The sequence below is a fragment of the Leopardus geoffroyi genome, chromosome B2, assembly GCF_018350155.1.
Source record: "Leopardus geoffroyi isolate Oge1 chromosome B2, O.geoffroyi_Oge1_pat1.0, whole genome shotgun sequence".
NCBI classification, from domain to species: domain Eukaryota; kingdom Metazoa; phylum Chordata; class Mammalia; order Carnivora; family Felidae; genus Leopardus; species Leopardus geoffroyi.
In genome coordinates, this window is record NC_059332.1 from 12522477 (window position 1) to 12541760 (window position 19284).

Consider the following 19284-nt stretch of genomic DNA (forward strand, 5'->3'; position numbering starts at 1 on the left):
GTTTGTCTCATTTCACAGCTGATGAACTTGGGAGTCAAGCTAATAAGTAACTTCCCTGAAGTTACACAACTGGTAGCAGTAAAACTAAGATTAATACTCAGCTTTGATTCAAAACCTGTTCCCTTTCCGTGTGTGTGTGTGTGTGTGTGTGTGTGTGTGTGTTCCTTTTTTTGACTATCTGGATACTTCGCTTCCAAGGTAGCATATTATTCTGAAATTTAAAGAGAAAGAGAATCTTTAAGCCAAAGGAAAGATTCTAATGATAGAGTTTCAGGTATCAGGAAGGTGCTGGAGGGCTGTGATCTTAAAACCATCCCACACTGGCGACCAGCCCCTGCAAGGTGTGACAAGCTATGTTCCATGCATCAAAGCATCATTCTTAATTGACTCTGCTTCTTTTACTTAATCCTAGACTGCTTGCTTCTATATCCAGCACAGTTGAGAACTCCCTTCTCTTTGCCGTGCTGGCCAGAGACGTGTGCTTTTCTGGTTTCCTAATAAAACTTGAACCGAGATCGGGAACCCCAAATATTTTACTCCCAGCCTTCTCGCTCACGGTGGATCCGGCAGCACTCCATTTAGGAGTGTGCGTTCCGTTACATTGAAAACGGCTTTAATGTTCATCAGGGGGCCTCGAGAGCCATTCTTCCCCAGGAAACATTTTTCTGCCCTGCTGCCGGAACTGTGACCAGCCGAAGGTGCGGTCCCTACATGCCCAGCAGGGCTAAGGGGCGTGGGTGAGCACATCCGTCTTATACCCCCGAGACGCCCGCCGCTGACGAAGTTCCCTTACTGAGCCCAAAGGAATTTTCCTCCTTCCACCGGAGGTGTTTATAACCTCTAATTTGCTCACCATGCCTCTTGTAGAAAGGAGTAGGAGCTCAAGCCGCTGGCAGCCTGCCACGTTGCCGCTGCCGGCTCGCGTCCCGGAGCGGTGGCGCTCCCGTGTGGGTGCGGGGATGCACGGGGGGCGGGCGGAGGGCCGCCGGGGAGGGAGCGCCGAGGCCCCGCCCTGCGCCGCGCGCCCCGGAGGTGTGCGCCGGGGCCGAGCGGCCAGCCAATCAGGGGGCGGGGCGGGGCAGCCAGGCCGGGAGGGGAGGAGCTGAGACGAGCGAGCGGGTGGGTGGTCCTGCTTGTTGGAACAGCTCCTTTGCAAAGCTCTTGTAATCAGTGCTTAGCCCTTTTGTACTCCGCGCCTGACGGTGAAGGGCATGGCCCTCGCTGCAGATGGGTCTCAGGGAAGGGCTCCCCTTTGTGCCGCTGTGGTAACCTCCACCTGATGCTGTGGGCCTGGAATTGCGCTCTGACCTCATTTCCCGTAGGAGTGGAAGGGTTTGGGAGGAGGACTAATTAGGACCTCGTTAAGCACTTACCACCAAGTACAATCATTTTCCCGAAAAGGTAACCTAGTCGCGGAATAAAAAGCCAGACACACTTGTAACATAACATCGGAATACAGACTCATTGTAGATGAAAGCTTTTTGTAGTTGTGGAAAATGGTTGTTTTAAGAGGATCTTTATGTATCAGTGTTACAAAGGGATCCTTTATAATTATTTTTTAATGTTTATTTTATTTTTGAGAGAGAAAGAGAGAGCAGGGGACGGGCGGGGGGGGGGGGGGGACAGAGGATTTGAAGCAGGCTCTGTGTTGACAGCAGGCAGCTCCAGCGGGGCTAGAACTCATAGACTGTGAGATCATGACCTGAATGGAAGACCCACTGCTTAACTGACTGAGCCACCTAGGTGCCCCCAAAGGGATCCTTTAAAATGTAATTTTAGGAGTGGCTGGCTGGCTCAGTCTGTAGAGCCTGTGACTCTTGACCTTGGGGTTGTGGGTTCAAGCTCATGCTGGGTGTAGAGATTACCTAAAAATAAAATCTTTTAAAAAATGCGATTTTAATATGTTTGCCCATCTTGAAAGTTGTCTCATAATCTGAGTTTCACCTGAGGTTACAGACACATTCCTCCCCCCGCCCCCATATTTGTGGACATCCAGCAGCAGATACTAAACGTCAGAATAGGATTGCTTTGTTTACCACACTTGCAGCAGAAAGTAACTGGGAGTTGGAGAGCTTTCTTGACCAAGAAGGAAAGAGTCACTCCTTTAACGCTGCCTGGCCAGGTTCCAGCTTATTGGCCTAAAAAGAGAAGGCACCACCGGTGTGATAGCTATAAGGCCCCTTGGCCTTACCTAATTAAAACAGGGAGAGAATATAATAAGAAGCAAAAGACATCACTGTAGAGGCAAAAAAACAAAAAAAACAAAAACAAAAACAAAACAAAAAAAAACCCCAAAACCCCCAAAACTCAAATAGGTGACTTAACAGGCCCTAATAACACATAGTTATTTGTTTTACTTTTATTATCACGTCTAATGTTTCAGAGACACCCACCATATAGTTTAAGGCCTCGTGCTGCCTGCTCTCAGACATATCCTTCCTTGCTTTTTGAGGCTAACCAGAATGGAGAAAGAATGTGGAAACATGGTGAAGATAATGTAACATTCAGGTAGTGGCTACTACTGATAACAGATGGCTGTGGGGAAGAAAGTCGAAACTATGGACAACACTATTGGCCAAAAGCTGACTGTATTTCATAGACTTCCGTTTGTGTTAGTTACAGAAGGTAGACTAGTTCCTCTCGCGATTCACTTCAGTGTCTGCCGTGGAGTTGTCTTGCTCAGACCCCTCCAGGTGTGTTGGTATACTGCAGGGAAAAATCTAGAACTGGCTGGTGTGGAGTTCATACTCTGAGCCAGGACCGAAGGGGTCAGAAGCCTCAAGCTCTGACCTTGGTCTTTTGGAGAAGGAAGAAACCTTTTCCTCTAAGCTTACACCTGTCAAAACCTAGTAACAAAGGTTTAAAAAAAAATTCCTATTCTAAAATAAAAGCTAGTAAGTCTTTTCTTTATCTGTTTTGGTTATCAGTTCCTCTCTAATATTGAAGGAAATAAGGAATTCTCTCAATTTGCCATGGTTTTGTGTATTTTAAGTTTTGTACATGACTTCCTGTTCCAAGTGGGCAGTTTTGGTCCCCGGAACCTAATGCATTTATTCTAAAGCATTCTCCGACACCTTTGGCAGCCATCTTGCTTAAGAATTGAACGGTTGGGATGGGGCACCTGGGTGGCTCAGTTGGTTAAGCATGTGACTTTGGCTCAGGTCATGATCTCCTGGTTTGTGAGTTCAGCCCAGAGCCTGCTTCAGATCCTCTGTCCCTCTCTCTCTCTGCCCCTCCCCTGCACTATCTTGCTCTGTCTCAAAAGTAAATAAGCATTAAAAAAAAAAAAAAGCAGGGGCAACTGGGTGGCTCAGTTGGTTGAGCATCAGACTTTGGCTCAGGTTATGATCTCACGGTTCGTGGGTTCGAGCCCTGCATCAGGCTCTGTGCTGACAGCTCAGAGCCTGGAGCCTGCTTCGGATTCTGTGTCTCCCTCTCTCTCTGCCCCTCTTCTGCTGGCACTCTGTCTGTTTCTCTCTCTAAAATAAATAATAAAACATTAAAAAAAATCTCCTTCTTGATTTTAATATGATGTAACAGTTTAAACAATGATGATGTGCACCTCTAGTAGGAGTGTAGATTGGCATACTTATTTGGGAAGACAGTTTGGCAGCCTTATGTAAGATGCATGTTCATGAACCTTGTGACCCAGCCAGTCCATTCGTAAGCAGTAAGTATCCCCAGAGAAACTTGGCTTATGTGTATTGTTTCTAATGGAAACCTCATTGTTTATAATAGAAAGAAAAATTAAAAGTAACACTAGAAACTAAAATATTTTAAAAGCCATCAGTAGAACCATATTGAAACATTCATACAAGGGAATATTATACACCAGTAAAAATGTAGAAAGCACAGGTAATTGCAACACCATAGTTAAATATGAGAAACAGCTTTATGTGGGGAAAAATAAAAAAAAACATTAGCCACAGAAGGCTGCATACAGTATGATACACTATAAAACGCCAACACTAAAGTGTATACTTTAGGGAGTGCTACATACAAAATGCAGGGTTGTGGTTACCTCTGGAGAAGAGGCAGAAGAGCTTAGAGAAATACCAAAGAGGTATATGCGGCAATCCCAGCAGCATCTTACATAGGACAGTAGACTAATGAACATTCTGTTGTTAATGCTTCATAGATTATATACACATCGCATTCACTCTTTTGTAGGTTTCGAATTGTACGTAATGAAAATAGATAGTTTTTGGATTGAATTCTTTCCCCATTTTTATTGAGCTATAATTGACATACGGTGCTATATAAGTTTAGGGTATACAGTATTACAGCCTGACTTACATATATCGTGAAATGATTACCAGAATAAGTTTAGTTAGCATCCATTATCTCATATAGAAAAAAAAAATAAAGAGAAAGAAGAAAACACATTTTTTTTTTACCTGTGAAAAGAACTCAGGATTTACTCTTAACCACTTTCATATATACTATAGGGCAGTATTACCTATAGTTGCTGTGTTGCATGTTATGTTTCAAAAATACAGATATTGTTAAGGTGATAACGTATAACGTAAGCCAGAATTTTCTCGTATTGCTTCCACAGTCTACCTGTCTCATATTATAGTCTCCAGTGACTTGACATCGCACAGGGGTGGTTAGAAGGTGTGGTCTCGCAGTGAAACCTCTGGGGTCATTTGTGTGGCCAAGGATATAGAGCAAAGCTGACAAAAACCACTAAGTGGAATGCGACAGAGGACACAGAAGCCCCCTCTCCTCCTCTTCCAATGAATGCTTAGAAATTCTTGGGGCGTGGAGGAAGGCGGACCCAGCAAGTAAGCCTGGGTGACCTCTTGGAAAATCTGCATTTACTGTCCCAAGAGTGCCGAATGGTTCCAAATGTGGACAATCAGCTTGGATGGGTTATTACGAGAAACTTGTTCTTTTCCTGCCCACTGTTTTTTTTTTTTTTTTTTCCGAGCAGGATGTGGCCTTTCTAGCGAGGTAGGATTCGGCATGTGTGTGATGATGTAATATGTTACGCGGCCAGGCAAACTGTCACAGGCTCAAAGGTTCAGGCTTGCAGCATTAACCGCGGATACGTGAGAAATTGGTCCATGTGGGAGTAAGAATTACGATGAAAATGGAAAATGGAAGCCGGAGCTGTGCTTGAGGACGGAGGTTCTCTGCTGCTGAGACACATCATCGCTGAAGTGCTAGCCAGTTCTGGGGGGGGGGGGGTAGCAGACCTCTCCGGAGAACCTTCAGCTTATTCTTAAGCGGCTGAACAGAATAAGATGTGACAAGCTGGCTTGTGGAGGTTGAACCTTACTCTCGATTTCCATTAAATGAATGTGTGGAATCAATACCCCACTGAACGTTTGTCATGGGAACACCCAGAGGCCCCTGGGTGGCTTGATATTTTTCAGACTAATTCTCAGACAGGAATGCAGCGTGGCTATTTTCTGAAATAGTTTCAACATCATTTATGTAATGTCGATGCATCTGGAAGTGAAAATGCTAAGAGTTTCATTTCACTAAAAATGGAAATTTCTTTTTTTTTTTTTTTTTTACTTTAACCTTTAACTTTAGATCACAATTAGTGACCTTTTCGCCAGGGTGTTAAGAGTATCAAAGTGTGTATATTCATTGACACATTGAGCCAGTATCTACTGAGAGAACTGTGTAGGTTGTTAGGAAAAAATTCAGAGAGATGGTCAGTGACTCTCAGGAGCTCACAGTTGAGAGAGGAAAACATTACATGGCAGGACAAATACGGTCTGTGTGGGAGCATGTCACAGGATAGGTGATGGCTGAGCTAGATCTTAAAGGAAGAGTAACATTTGAACGACTGAGAAGGACATTCCCAACTGAGGCACCAGCATAATAAATAGGGAGGAATTTTGCCTTATGAATTTCCAAGATTTCAGTGGATTTTATGACACGAACGTAAGCATCATGATCATGAAGTTAATAGTAAATTCAGATAAAAATTGTCTAAGTAAAGGGGCACCTTGGTGGCTCAGTTGGTTGAGCATCTAACTCTTGGTTTCAACGCAGGTCATGGTCCCAGGGTTGTGGGATTGAGCTCCACGTTGGGCTCTCCGTGGAACATGGAGCTTGATTAAGACTCTCTCTTTCTCCCTCTGCCCCCTCGCCTGCTTGCTCTCTCTCTCTCTCTCTCAAATTAAAAAAAAATTAAGTAAATAGAGACTTTTTTTTTTTTTGCTCAGTTTGTTTTACCTTTCCATCCTAATTATGTTGCAAAGAACAACTTATCTGCATTATGTTAAAGTGCTCAGTGGTGATGACCAATGAATGGAAGTATAACTCAATTTAAAAGCAGATTACTATTCTAGTGGTAAAACAATTAGAAGTTAAGAATTTAGCATTTTTATAATATTTTCCCTCTGTGACTCTCGTACATTTCAAATGATGGTTAAGCCCCAATTAGAAATCTATCTTGCTGTCGGTTTTATCATTTGTCACAGTGGTAAAGATGAACTGAGAATAGAAATCTGAAAATGCAACAATGATAGTACCTTATATCTCAAAGAGCATTCAGTATACAAAATACTTTAATATTCATTATTTACATTTGGCCAATATGCAAGAGAATATACTGGTAGCACTTGTAAACAATTCATCCTCACATTATTTTTTTTTCCAAAAAACTGTTGCAAAAAACTGCCTTGCCTGTTTTCCCCTCTTCTGCATAGTCTATTTCATTAAATTTCAGCAATTCTAAATCACAATGACACATGAAATGTGTTTGCTATGAAATCAAACGTTTTATGGCATATTCATCAAGCAAATACATAATACAATTTATAAAATCACATTACTCTGTCCAGTAATCAAAAGAAAAGGATGAATCTCTATCTTGGTTTTTGCTCTGGGTTTTTTTTTTTTTTTAGCAAAAGAAATAATTTACAGTAAGCAATTCTAATTATTTCAGCTAAATGTTTATAGCATTTGAATGATAATATTTGTTTCTATCATTTAGATTTTATAGATGGGTTTTGTACAGAAAGACTTCTTTTCTGTTGATGCTTTTGTAACTTACACATACATGGCCGATTACTAAAACAATAATTTGTCCTTCAGCGATAGTAAGACTCTTCTTTTTCCTTAGCTTGCTAGATGCAAATTTTAGCCACTTTTATGGTCTTGCCGAGATGCTAATGCTAATTAATGTTTTAATAGGACAAAACGTTGGCCAATAAAACTATTAAATTTTGAAGCATGGATTGTAAATTCAACTTGGTTGCCCTAATGATGATGTTGATAGTGATAATGATTATGCAATTAATATTTATAGAGTGCTTCTAGAATGCTGAGCTCTGTGCTAAACATTTTACTTACTCCATTCACTTACCCCAACTGCTCAGTTACAGGAGCGTGTCCCTATGTCCACTTTACAGATGAAGTGATAACCACTGTGTCTCACGGCATTGAATAATAATTAAAATATACTATATTAATAATGTATTTCAGGGGTGTCTGGGTGGCTCAGTCAGTTAAGCATCCAACTTCGGCTCAGATCATGATCTCATGAGTCATGATCTGATTTGCAAGTTCAAGCCCCACATCGGGCTCTGTGCTGACAGCTCAGAGCCTGGAGTCTGCTTGAGATCCTGACTCCACCTCTCTTGGCCCCTCCCCTGTTCATGCTCTGTCTCTCTCTATCTCTCAAAAATAAATAAACCTTAAAATAATAATAATAATAATAATAATAATAATAATAATAATAGTATATTTCAAATATTCAACTCTGAAGCTTTACACATATGAAATTTATACGCATATATAATAGATATGTGTGTGTGTGTGTGTGTGTGTGTTTGTTCATTCAACAAATATTGATTTATAGATTGTGTGTTATAGGCTGCTGTGCTAATCTCTGGAGATGGTTGATGAGGTAACACCCCTCCCTTACCTTTAAGGGACTTTCAGTGTATTGGGAGAAGTGGACTCATTTAAGATACAAGTACAAGGAAATGTGACCATTGCCTTGATAGGGAAAGGTCCAGGGTGTTGTAGAAAAATGGGGAAAGAGGGCACCGGCTTCCCAAAGTATTAGAGAGGTCTTCACAGAAAGGAGTCCTGTCTCTGAGACCTGAAGAATGAGTTTAGAAAGATGATGTGCAGAGGGGACAGATGGGACCAGGGTGTGGACAGGAGCCAGGAGCAAGTCGGGGCTGGTCAGGTCAGGAGGCCACAAGGATTCAGAAGTGCTGAGTGGCCAGGGTGACTGGAGGTGTGACACAGCTGGCCGCGGAGGATCACAAGGAGCCTGGCATGCTGTCCAAAGGAAGGCAGGCCTTCCATTCTGTGTCTTGAAATGCCATCAGCAAATTAATTCAGCAAACACTATTAAGCGATGTTCTTCTTCTCTCCCTTCCTCCTTCCTTTTCTCATTTATTCATTCAGCAGATTTCTACTGAGTGTCTATAATGTGCCAAGCATGTGTTGACTACAGAGGATAAAAGGATAGACAAGAGTGTACACAGTTTTCCTTTCCTAGAGCTTACTAGTAGGTAGGAGAAACAAGCAATAATCAACAAATCTAGAAAAAAAAGTAAAATTATAAAGGTGACATATAGGAGCACGTGGGTGACTCAGTTGGAGTTGAGCTCGACTCGTGATTTTGGCTCAGGTCATGATCTCATGGTTCGTGGGTTCAAGCTCTGTGCTGACATCGCGGAGCCTGCTTAGGATTTTCTCTCACTCCTTCTCTCTCTGCCCCTCTCCTGCTCACACACACTCTCTCTCTCCTTCTCTCAAAATAAATAAAATAAACTTAAAAAAACCCAAATGACTGGTATATAAAGGGACAGTGCTTCTGTCAAAGCGTGTGGTAGGAGGTAGTGACCTGGCCATGGAGGCCAGAAAGGCTTCTCCGCGAGGAGGAGGGCTGAGCTGAGATCTGAAGGGGAAAAGAATACAAGGTGATCTGAAGAGGGTGACTTGGAGAAAAGAGGAGATCATGTGCAAAGGCCCTGAGGCCTAGGAGAGCAAAGTGCTTTTAGAGAATGAAAAGTAAGCTGGAAAAGCTGGAGTGCAGGCTGGAACACGAGGACTGGACCATACTGGGCCCTGGAGGCCACACTAAGAATCTGGCTCAGTGGAAAGCCACTGCCTTGCTTTAGGCAGGAGAATGGGCTGCAGGGTGGGTGGCAGGAGTAGGGGCAGGGAGACCAGTGCAATAGTCCCGATGAGCTGTGCTGGTTGGTGGCCTAGAACAGTGATGGTGGTATAGGGGAGAGGCAGGAGGGTGTGTGTTGATGGTAGAATCCATGACTGGGTAGTTGCTTATGGGCATCATTTGGGAGAGGAAGATGTAGCCCATTGCTGAGCTAAGACAACAGGAGAGGGTAGAATCTGTTGCTTGGATTTCCAGAAAACAGGCTGGGGGGAGTGGGCATCACAAGAAATGGAGGTTTGAAGTTGGTCTTGAAGAATGAGTTGGCATTTTCTAGTTGGCAAATGGCCTTTGCTAAGCAGAGGTAGCGGCATGCACGAAGCACAGAGGCATAACCAGAATAGTGCAAATAAAACCTGTGGGTATATATACACATGTCCGAAAGGGAAATTCATGTAGGACCCATAAATAACTTTGCTGCTTTCTTGATATGCTCCCCTCTATTCTGTGTTGCAATGATTTTAAAACTTGTAGTAGATAGAATCTGTAAGTAGCTAAAAATGTTTTAAGTATTTTTTTAAACCAACCCATAGGCATATTATAATGTATAGAAATTTCTCTCTTGACTTCCATGACTTGAAGATTGTTTTTGTTTTTGAGAGAGAGAGAGAGCATGAATGCGGGAGGGGCAGAGAGAGAGGGAGACACAGAATCCCAAGCAGGCTCCAGGCTCCGGGCTGTCGGCACAGAGCCCAAAGCGGGGCTGGAACTCACAGACCATGAGATCATGACCTGAGTTGCAGTCGGACGCTTAACCGACTGAGCCACCCAGGCGCCCCGTCTTCCATGTCTTAAATTAGGGATTCACATATGGCTCTTGATTTTATTAATCTGAGATTTTAATTAATCTGAGACAGATTTTATGAATCTGTCTTCTTTCCAATAAAATGTAGCCAGTTTAGGGAGGACTTTGGATTTTAGGTTTTTCCTTTGTGGTTCGGCATCTGGATTTGGGATTAGATGGCATTTTTAATTTACCGAAATAACTATACATTTGCTCTTGATTGAAATAGGAACATGTTGATTTCAATTTATCTTGGGAGTTAGAATGGATGGGGCAGCCACGTCCAAGAAGGGTTAGTGATGCTGAGACCTACATAACATACCAGCTCTGGGGAAAATAGGGTGATGATTTGATATTCAATTTTTTTGTGATAAACACAGGAATGTTGATAGCAAGATCAGTTTTGGAGATATGGTATAGCACTGTAATTATAAGCATGGCTTCTGTGAACACTAGTGGCTTAAATCCTAGCTGTAATATCTACTAGCTGTACAAACCGTCAGGTTTCTTGTCAATAACAGAGATAATAATGATTGGTGGCCACTTGGAAGGGTGCCATAGAGTGGGGTAGTGTGCATAACGCCACGAACTTGGGAAGTGTTCAATAAATGTTAGCGATGACTTTGAATTTTATCACCAATACCGTGTGGCCCCTGAATCATCAACAGAGAGACACTTCTCCTTGCAAAAGTGGAAGTCAGGCTCTTATGGTGAAAACAGGTACTGAATTCGCTTCACTTTGTGTCTGGAAGGAATCTTAGGGAACCATCCAATTCAGTCATGGTTCTGACATTTTCTGGAGAACTATTTTTTTGTTTTGTTTTTTAATTTCTCTGAAGTTTTGGAATCATTAGTCAGGGAAGGAAGGGAAGGAGCCACATCATCTTGATGGTGACATCCCCGAGGTTAGAAGATGGGGTGCTGGGTGACAACCCCTGGCCGGAATCCTCTCATCCCTGGAGATGCGGACCTACTATGGGTCTGCTTGCTGAGTTTTTGACATTTTGCCATAAGAGGTGTGGGGGGGGGGCGGGGGAGAGATTGTGCACCTGTGTTTCTCTTTTCTGTGACTTCCTCTAATGTGAATGAAGGACACAGAGAGCTGCCTAACTCAGTGGGAAATTGTGTTTATAATTACAGGTCTAGGCATTTTCCAGTGACTTTCTCTACTGCCACTGTTGCTACTCAGGCAGAATCTGCACAGAAAGATCTGCTGGGAAAGAACTGACTGCTTATGTTTCTCCATTGTGATGAAAGCACATGTTACAGGTAAAACCTCCACAATCCGTCACCCCTAGTAACTATCGCTTAATTGTCAGGCCCCCAAGATGGTGGCGGGGAGGTCTGGCTGTCTGTTCTCAGGGACACGGAAAAACACACCATGTAAATGTAAAATCTCTGTAGATTCACATAGTCGCCACCTGTTGACTTTTTCTGTGTCTTACGAAAACGGAACCCTCGCTCTTTTGTGGGAGAGAAAACAGCTTCTAATTATTTTGAGATCACTGATTAGGATGGATGGTAAGGCACTGGTAAGAAAGAGGTATTTCTGATGATGGTGTGCATAAATTCAGCTAGAGAGACTACCACTGGATGATAGTAAGGAACACTACAGTATGTGCTGTTACCTAACCTTTCTGTTCTTCTTAAAAGTGGAATAATGCACGTCTTTTCATACCAACAGATATATATCTACAGCACGATTTTTAGCGTTTATATAGTATTATAATATTATATCATGTACCGTTGAATACATATCCTAAAATATATCTAATTGGTCACCGGACATTTAGGGTTTATGGTTTTCTTTTTCGGCTCTTATGCTACCAAGAATGTTCTTATAGCTTTATATCCATTGCCATTCCTAGTGGCTTCCTTAGGATACTCCCTTACCAGTAAATTTCAGAGCTTAAAAGTGTTCCAAGTATTAAGACCTTTGGATACGTGCTGCCAAATTACTTTCCAATAAAATCATACCAGTTTATATTTCCAGAGGCAGCATATGAAAGTACCTGTTTCCATACAACTTTGCCAGTGCTGAAAATGTTGAAAACAGAGAGTCTTGCCAAATGATGATGAGAAATGGTATTTCCATGTGTTGTTATTTTTTTTTTTTTTGTAGGGAGGCATTGATTTGTAAATTTGTAAGTCATACTATTTTGAAGAACTTTTCTCCCGTGGACAGCAGCATGTTTAAAACTTACCAGTTTTTGACAGTTGAGAAATAATGCTTAATTCAAGACGGCATGGAAGGGTCATACGGAATTTTAAGTTTTCCTCTTCTCTTTGGCCAAGTAGTTTTCAACAGCCATGATATCACTGGAGAACAATACTGTTTCAATGGGAAACTTCGTTTTTCCGTTCTTGAGAAAAACTAATGAATGGTCCACATTAAACATGGATCAGAAATTAGACTCAAATTAAACACACACATATCCAACATTGGGAGCATGACTGAATATAATTATGCTAGCTCCATATGATTCAGAGGTTGTAGATCATGGTAGAAAAGACCATATGTAGGCTCCAGACTGCTTGGGTTCATAGTCCAGCTTTGCTATTTTGTTGAGGCGTAATGTTGAGCAAGTTACCTTACATCTCGAGTGTCTAAGGTTATAAAATATAGATAGCGATAGCACCCATGCCAGAGGGTGGTGTTGCAACAAAATATATGTGAAATGTTGAAAATGGTTAAAAATCCTGTTTCAAGGGGCTCCTGGGTGGCTCAGTCGGCTAAGTATCTGACTCTTGATTTCGGCTCAGGTCATGATCTCACGGTTCATGAGATTGAGCCCAGGTCAGCTCTGTGCTGACAGCACGGAGCCTACTTGGGACTCTCTCTCTTCCTCTCTCTCTGCCCCTCCCCAACTCATGCTCTCTCTCTCTCTCTCTCAAAATAAAAACATAAACTTAAAAAAGCCTGTTAGAAAACAATATTTAATGATAGCAGAAAATGGTCATGGTAGAAGTAAAAAGAAAGCAAAATATGACACTTAACCAATAGTGTCATCCAGGCTTGTAAAATTATTGTTTTTCTTCCTCTTTCTTTTCATCCTTCTCTGATATCCTCCCCACCCCCAAAAAACTTTAGTATATTTCTGAATGGCCTTAATTTGAATTAATGGGGTAATCCCAGTCTCGGAGGAACTGACCGAAATCTGTAAGCCAGAGACCCATTTACCAGGGAGCTGTGACATCCATCCGTGTCACCTGGCCAGTGGGACCCTTGGAACAGCCCTTGCGTATGAGAAAGAATGAAATCTGGCCATTTGCAGCAACGTGGATGGAACTGGAGGGTATTATGCTAAGCGAAAGAAGTCAGGTAGAGAAAGACATACCGTATGTTTTCATTCATATGTGGATCCCGAGAAACTTAACAGAAGACCATGGGGGAAGGGAAGGGGAAAAAAAAGTTAGAGAGGGAGGGCGGCAAACCATAAGAGACTCATGAGGACCGAGAACAAACTGAGGGTTGATAGGGAGTGGGGGAGAGGGGGAAATGGGTGATGGGCGTTGAGAAGGGCACCTGTTGGGAGGAGCACTGGGTGCTGTAGGGAAACCAATCTGACAATAAATTATACTTAAAAAAAAAAAAAAGGAACAGCCCTTGCGTGAGATCAGAACCTTCTCCCAGCTGCTGGTTGCCTTACTTCTGAGCTATAGCGAGCACCTCGTGTCCAGCAGGCTTCCTGGCCCCTTTGAGCTGCACACGGAGAGTCTCCAACTGTCTGGCTCCGTGCACGACCTCCCAGCCTCATCTCTTTCCCCCTTTAAATAAGCTTCCTTTCCCTAATTCAATGAAAGAGGGGGTAGAACGAGAGACCACCAGCTCTCAGGAAACCTATGCTTCATCCCGCATAAACACAGGAGGGAAAACCGTTGAGTTGTGAGACCCCTCCATCCTTGAGGTGCATCAGACGGTTGAAACATAGAAGTAAAAAGAGGCAAAGGATTATTTGGCGTTAAGGAGACAGACGCCAGGCAACTTGACTGGCTTTGGCGAATGCGTTTCACCGGCTACCCTTGTGGCTCCTGTGTGTGCAGACGTCACCTTTGCTTTGGCCCACGTGGGCAGTCTTAATTTGAGCAGCTCTGTCGTTTTCAATAGAAGGAGGACCATCTGAATTCCGAATTAAGACAGTCTAGCTTAAGAAGTCCTCTTTAATGGCTCACAAATTCTCCTCCCATAAATGATGATAAGAGTGAAGAAGAGAGTTAAACTTGCATTTATACACAGACATATGGCATCTCGACAAAATTAGTAAGTTCGCAAAGGGAGAGAGGACAACAATTGTGTCGGTAAATATAGGTCAGGAAAAGAATTCATAATGTCCTGCCAGACTCCAGGGAGGCGCTTCATGAGTGTAGGTAGGACGGCTGCACGTTCACGGTGGTGAGAACGGCAATTAGGTAAACATATGGAGCGTTTGGTATTTGGACAGCGCTCCCGTTCCTCCTAAACTACAGAATCAACAGGGACTCAGAGAGGAGGAAACAGTTTTTCTGCCGGTGTGCACAAGTGCAGGCCTGTTGATGGCCAAGGGCTTACCAGAATGGCTGTCTCTAGGGAGGCAGACGAGCGGGGGGATGTTTAACCACATGTAACTGTGCCACAGCCTCGCCCCTGTGGTCCCGCCATTTTTGATGGTCTCCATAACCACACCATGTTTGCAATCACGTAGAAAACCTACCTGCAAGGCCAGGTCAAATCGCCATTGCAAATTCCATCCGTACGGTCCCCCCAGGGCCTGTGGGGTGCCTCAGGGCTCTGCCAGTGCGGAGCGACAGCACAGTTTTTGAATCGCAAGAAACTGAGACGATGTCTTTGACTTCTAACCCCATTCAGTCGTGTATCACTCATGACTAATTCATGTATCACTCGTTGCTAATTTATTCATTAGCAAATACCTCTTTGGGGAGGGCCGGTATGAACGAGTAAGGTTCTAAGCTTTGGGGATATGGAATGGAACAGACAGCCATGAGGCCTGCCCGAAGGGAGTTCACATTTCTAAGGGAGGGACAGTCGACAGCATCATAACCTAGTTTGAGTGAACACAGAGCTGAACTGGGCCATTCTCAAAGAAAGCGTAGAGTGCATCTGAAATGAGAGAAACCAGTGGAGAAAGACTCATCGATCCGGAAGGCAGAAAGAACCAGAAAGCAGTCAGCAACTGGCAGTGAGGCTGTGGTTATGGACAGTGGGGCCAGATTGGGAAGGAAGATGGTGAGGAGAGGAGGCAGCTCTAGAACCCTGCTTGAGTGCCCACGGTCAGGGCCAGCGAAATGCAGGCAACGATTGACCCCTTAGGGTAGGTGGTCTAAATAGCGCCTGCTAGTGGCAAACCACCTTGTAAGCAATTGTGAAACGGATGTGCCTTAGTCTGTGACTGTATAAACCTGTCAGATGGCAGAGTGGCTGGCTCCTGCTATATGGCGGAACTTTCTTTGTTCAGCCACCACCCCAAGGAAGAATGGTTGCCTTACCCACACCTGCTTACCTTACTCAACTTTGACTAACCACCTCCTTTTTCTTGCCGTATCCACCGTAATTCATGTTACAGGGTGAGATTGAGTATATAATGAACTCTACCTTCTGCGCACAAGCATAATTAACTTCACGTTATTAACTTTAAACAGATTTAAGTTCCACATCAGTCGTCCCACCTTGGCCTCCCCAGGACTTGGTGCTCTTCCCCTCTGCTTGTTTGTGGGATTATGGTTCTTCTTACCTTCTTCCCTCCATTCGTGGGTGCTTTTGTGGTCTCTTAAGAAATAAAATCCACTCAGAGATTTCTTTTGTCTTCTTTGGCCCGCAACATGGCTTTGGTAATGTCTACATTTCTAGCTTTAAGTTGACTATCATTGGGGCGGGGTGGGGGGGAGGCTTTTTCTCTATTTTGTCTTTCCCTGGTCAACTGCTGTCTTTTGGGGCTCTACCTTACACTTTACCTCAAAGCTTTTTCTTTCTCTGACAAGCCCCATTCAATTGTTTATCCCACGCCCCAACCCAACCCACCCAGCCACCCAACACAGGCATATACTGTGCATTCTGGGTTTCGTAACGCACATTTCCATGGTTAAGAAAACCCTATTGATAGTCATTAAATATTTACAATAGAGATCTCCTCAACACTTATCTTTCAGCATAAATATGTTCTTCCCTTTTCCACTCCAGTTCCTGAAAAAAAAGCCTCCATAATTCATAGCCAGTTTGGGGGAAGGTATTATTTTGAAACACTTAATGATGTGTTTCATGGCAAAATGAAAAACGTAGAGACAAAGACTCAAGAGTACATAGTGTTTTAGATTTAGGCACAGCTTTTCAAAACGATTTTGGAGTATATTAGAGTTTCTGAAACAATTTACCAGACTTCTGTATAAAGCACTTTATTCTTTGAAAGCCTTATAAATAATGTGATTTACTGTGTCAGTGTGCAATCACATAGTTCTTTTACCTCATGAAATAAGGTAGAGTATTGTGTCATCTGACGGGGTAAAACACGTTAGAAAATGGTTGACACCAAAGCCTGCCATGTTGTCTTTTGGGACCCTCAGGTGAAATGCTGCAGGATGCCCTTCCCTCTGATACACGATGCTGCTCTCCATATTGTTGGCAAACTGTTATGTCCCACGTGTAAGCAATGAATAGTAGAAATCTCAAAGTGTCAGTATTCTGGGGTACTTTTCAGAGTACTGTCTGCTTTTTTTCCTCTTAGAGTTTATCAAATGAGATGAAGCATTTAGATATGTTTTCTAAATTCTAGAATGTTCACTATCACAGCTTCTGATGTTGCAGGATTTGGAGGTGGAAGGAGGCATGAAGATTCCCCTAGTCCCCTTTCCTCCCTGACTCAAGACCCCCTCCAAATCCTAATGCCTTTCATTTTGCCCGTGTCCAAACAGTGAACCATTGACTATTGAAAGAACCATTATTATTGTAAGATTTGGAAATTATAGAGCTTCTTGGGAGTGATGTACTTTTTTGTTTGAGTTAGTAATAAACAACAGACTCATGCCCCTATGTACCAAGCAATATCTAGAAAGGTCATCTCTTTAGATTAAATGAGCAATGTATCAATGACATTTATTTAGGTTTTCATAAATGTTTTAGTAAAATTTGGGAAGGTAGTTTTTATGACTTGGCAGCTATATGTGGTCCCTCCTGTTTTCTCTTCAAAAAGCCTCTGTCTTCTCTCTCCCCCATTTTTCTTTTCTTTGAAGTGAGGACAGCACGTCCCTGTGAAGATTATATACATACAAACCTTTCCACATTTCCTGGCCCGGAACTATTTACTTCTACTATTTCTACTCTGTTTCTCCCTCTGTTTTACACTCTGGGTTCTTGCTGGTAGAGATCAACTTTGATCCTGAGTCTCTGAAACAAATAAATGTTAACCAAACAGAATAAGAAATTTAGTGCTGATACCCCATGCTTTAGAAACCGGGGCTGTCTTTGGTCCCACGGGCAGAGATGTGATCCTCCGAGTGTGTCTGTGGATGAACCTAAGTCCAGTTAGAACGTCCTTGGCCTTGGGACTGGGAGGACTTTGAACAAAGTACCCAAGGCCAAGGACGTTCTAACTGGACTTAGGTTCAGTGCCTCCCAGTTTTATATCTGTAACGTGAATGGGTTACTCTCTGAGGCTTCTTCCTCCCTTCTAAAAGTGATCATCTTACATTCCAGATGTTTTAAGGCTTTGAAGACCCTGTAGAAAAGACCCTGTAAGTCATTGTCTATATCTTTTATGTCTTAGTGCACTTGAATATGTGCCTCAAGTGTTTTCTGGTGTGTTCCCCCCTCCTGGCTCAGGGGGAGCTGATAACCTGCTCCTCCACTGATGACGGCAAGACAGAATAAAACCAAGCACCCCCTTTCCTACACAAAGGCACCCCCCCTAGATGCTTAACCCCTTAAGCTAGTGTTCAGACGGCACAGCGGGACATCACTTACCGCTGAAATACAGCCATCTCTGGAATGAATTTTGGCAGCTGAGTAATAGTCAGGCTGCGGCACTTGTATGACAGTTTGGGGAAGGGAGTGAGACAGAAATAGCAGATTCCAAAATAATCCAATTAAAACAGCAGGAAAGTGGAGTTGGGTGGCAAGAAGGGAGGGGTGGTACGCCCGGAATCCGAGCATCTCTGTGGTCGAGACAGCGCGGACCGTAGCACCGGAAACGCTGTGCTGACCTCAGTGAAGAATTTCCTACACGCACACCGAAGAGGGGTCTTGTCCGGTGTCCCATTAAGCTGTCATGTCGGGATTTTCTGGCTCTCTTTTCCTAGTGGTCTAATCATCAGGCTGTGTTCGCACGTAAATAGATCTGTCTGCTTAGAACTACTTTTGCCTCCCGTGTAGGATTATATCATGTTCAGTATTTATGACATCAGAACGAACTATGCTGGGAAGCCCTTCCGTTAAGGCACCTTTTGAATGGCTCAGGAAGGGTCAACTGGCAGGACCAGACAACCCTTCTGTTTAGTTCAAGGGTCTTTATAACAACAGTGGCCGGGAAGGAAAATTCAAGAAATGTGCATGATACACAAAGGCAGGTGAATAAAAATGTAGAGCTCTTTAGATTTTCTGGGGTGGAAGTAACCTTTCTGATAACTATTAGAGTAAGAACATGGGAGTAGCAGTGGTCAAATTGAAAAATACTGGGCAGTGTGTGCAAGGATAATAATAATTTAAAAAGCAAAGGTTTGTCAACCCAGAAATAATCAGATCATTAAATAATAGGACCTCAGATCTCTCAAAAGGGAGGTTCCGGGGGTAAAGGAAGCAGGTGCTAAAGGAAAGTGGGCATTTTAATTTAACCGAAAAAGAGAGACCTTTAAAAAGAAATGTAGGGGCTACGCGATGATGCTTTGTGGGTTCAAGGCCCGTGTTGGGCTCCATGCTGCTGGTGTGGAGCCTGCTTGGGATTCTTGTTCTCTCCTCTCTCTGCCCCTTACCCACTCGTGCTTTCTCTCTCTCAAAATAAATACACTTTATAAAAAATTAAAAAAAGAAAAAGAAAAATAGGACTTAAAGGATTAGTTTCATTTCGAAACAAATACAGTCTTTAGGCAATGAGCAGAGTATATAAAAATGGAACCAATGAATTCAAGGACAATTAAATAAAATTCATGCCTTGGGAAAAAAAAAAGGTTTTGCATCAGAAATTCTGGTTTTGAAATTCAGTTGTGCAACTTATTAACTCTGTGACCACAGGGAAATCACTTAAAATCAGAGGGATTTTTTTTTTTTTTTTTTTTTTTTTTGGTAATCTATGAAATGGAGATAATTATATCTAACGGGGTATGGTCAAGATCAAGTGAGGTGGTGCATAGAAAATGTTTT

At 42.9% G+C, this 19284-nt stretch overlaps 1 protein-coding gene across 11 annotated transcripts in view; it reads left to right on the forward strand.

The window, feature by feature from the left end:
* Nucleotides 1-19284, forward strand: part of ATXN1 (ataxin 1) — a 424117-nt gene that overhangs the window by 152880 nt on the left and 251953 nt on the right. For 9 of the 11 annotated variants that reach the window (XR_006717031.1, XM_045497312.1, XM_045497308.1 and 6 more), the window contains one exon: nt 11082-11210. The exons of the other annotated variants lie outside the window; for them this stretch is intronic. The gene's annotated coding sequence lies outside the window, so the exon portion shown is untranslated. The remainder of the gene's footprint in view (nt 1-11081; nt 11211-19284) is intronic. 11 annotated transcript variants of the gene reach the window in all.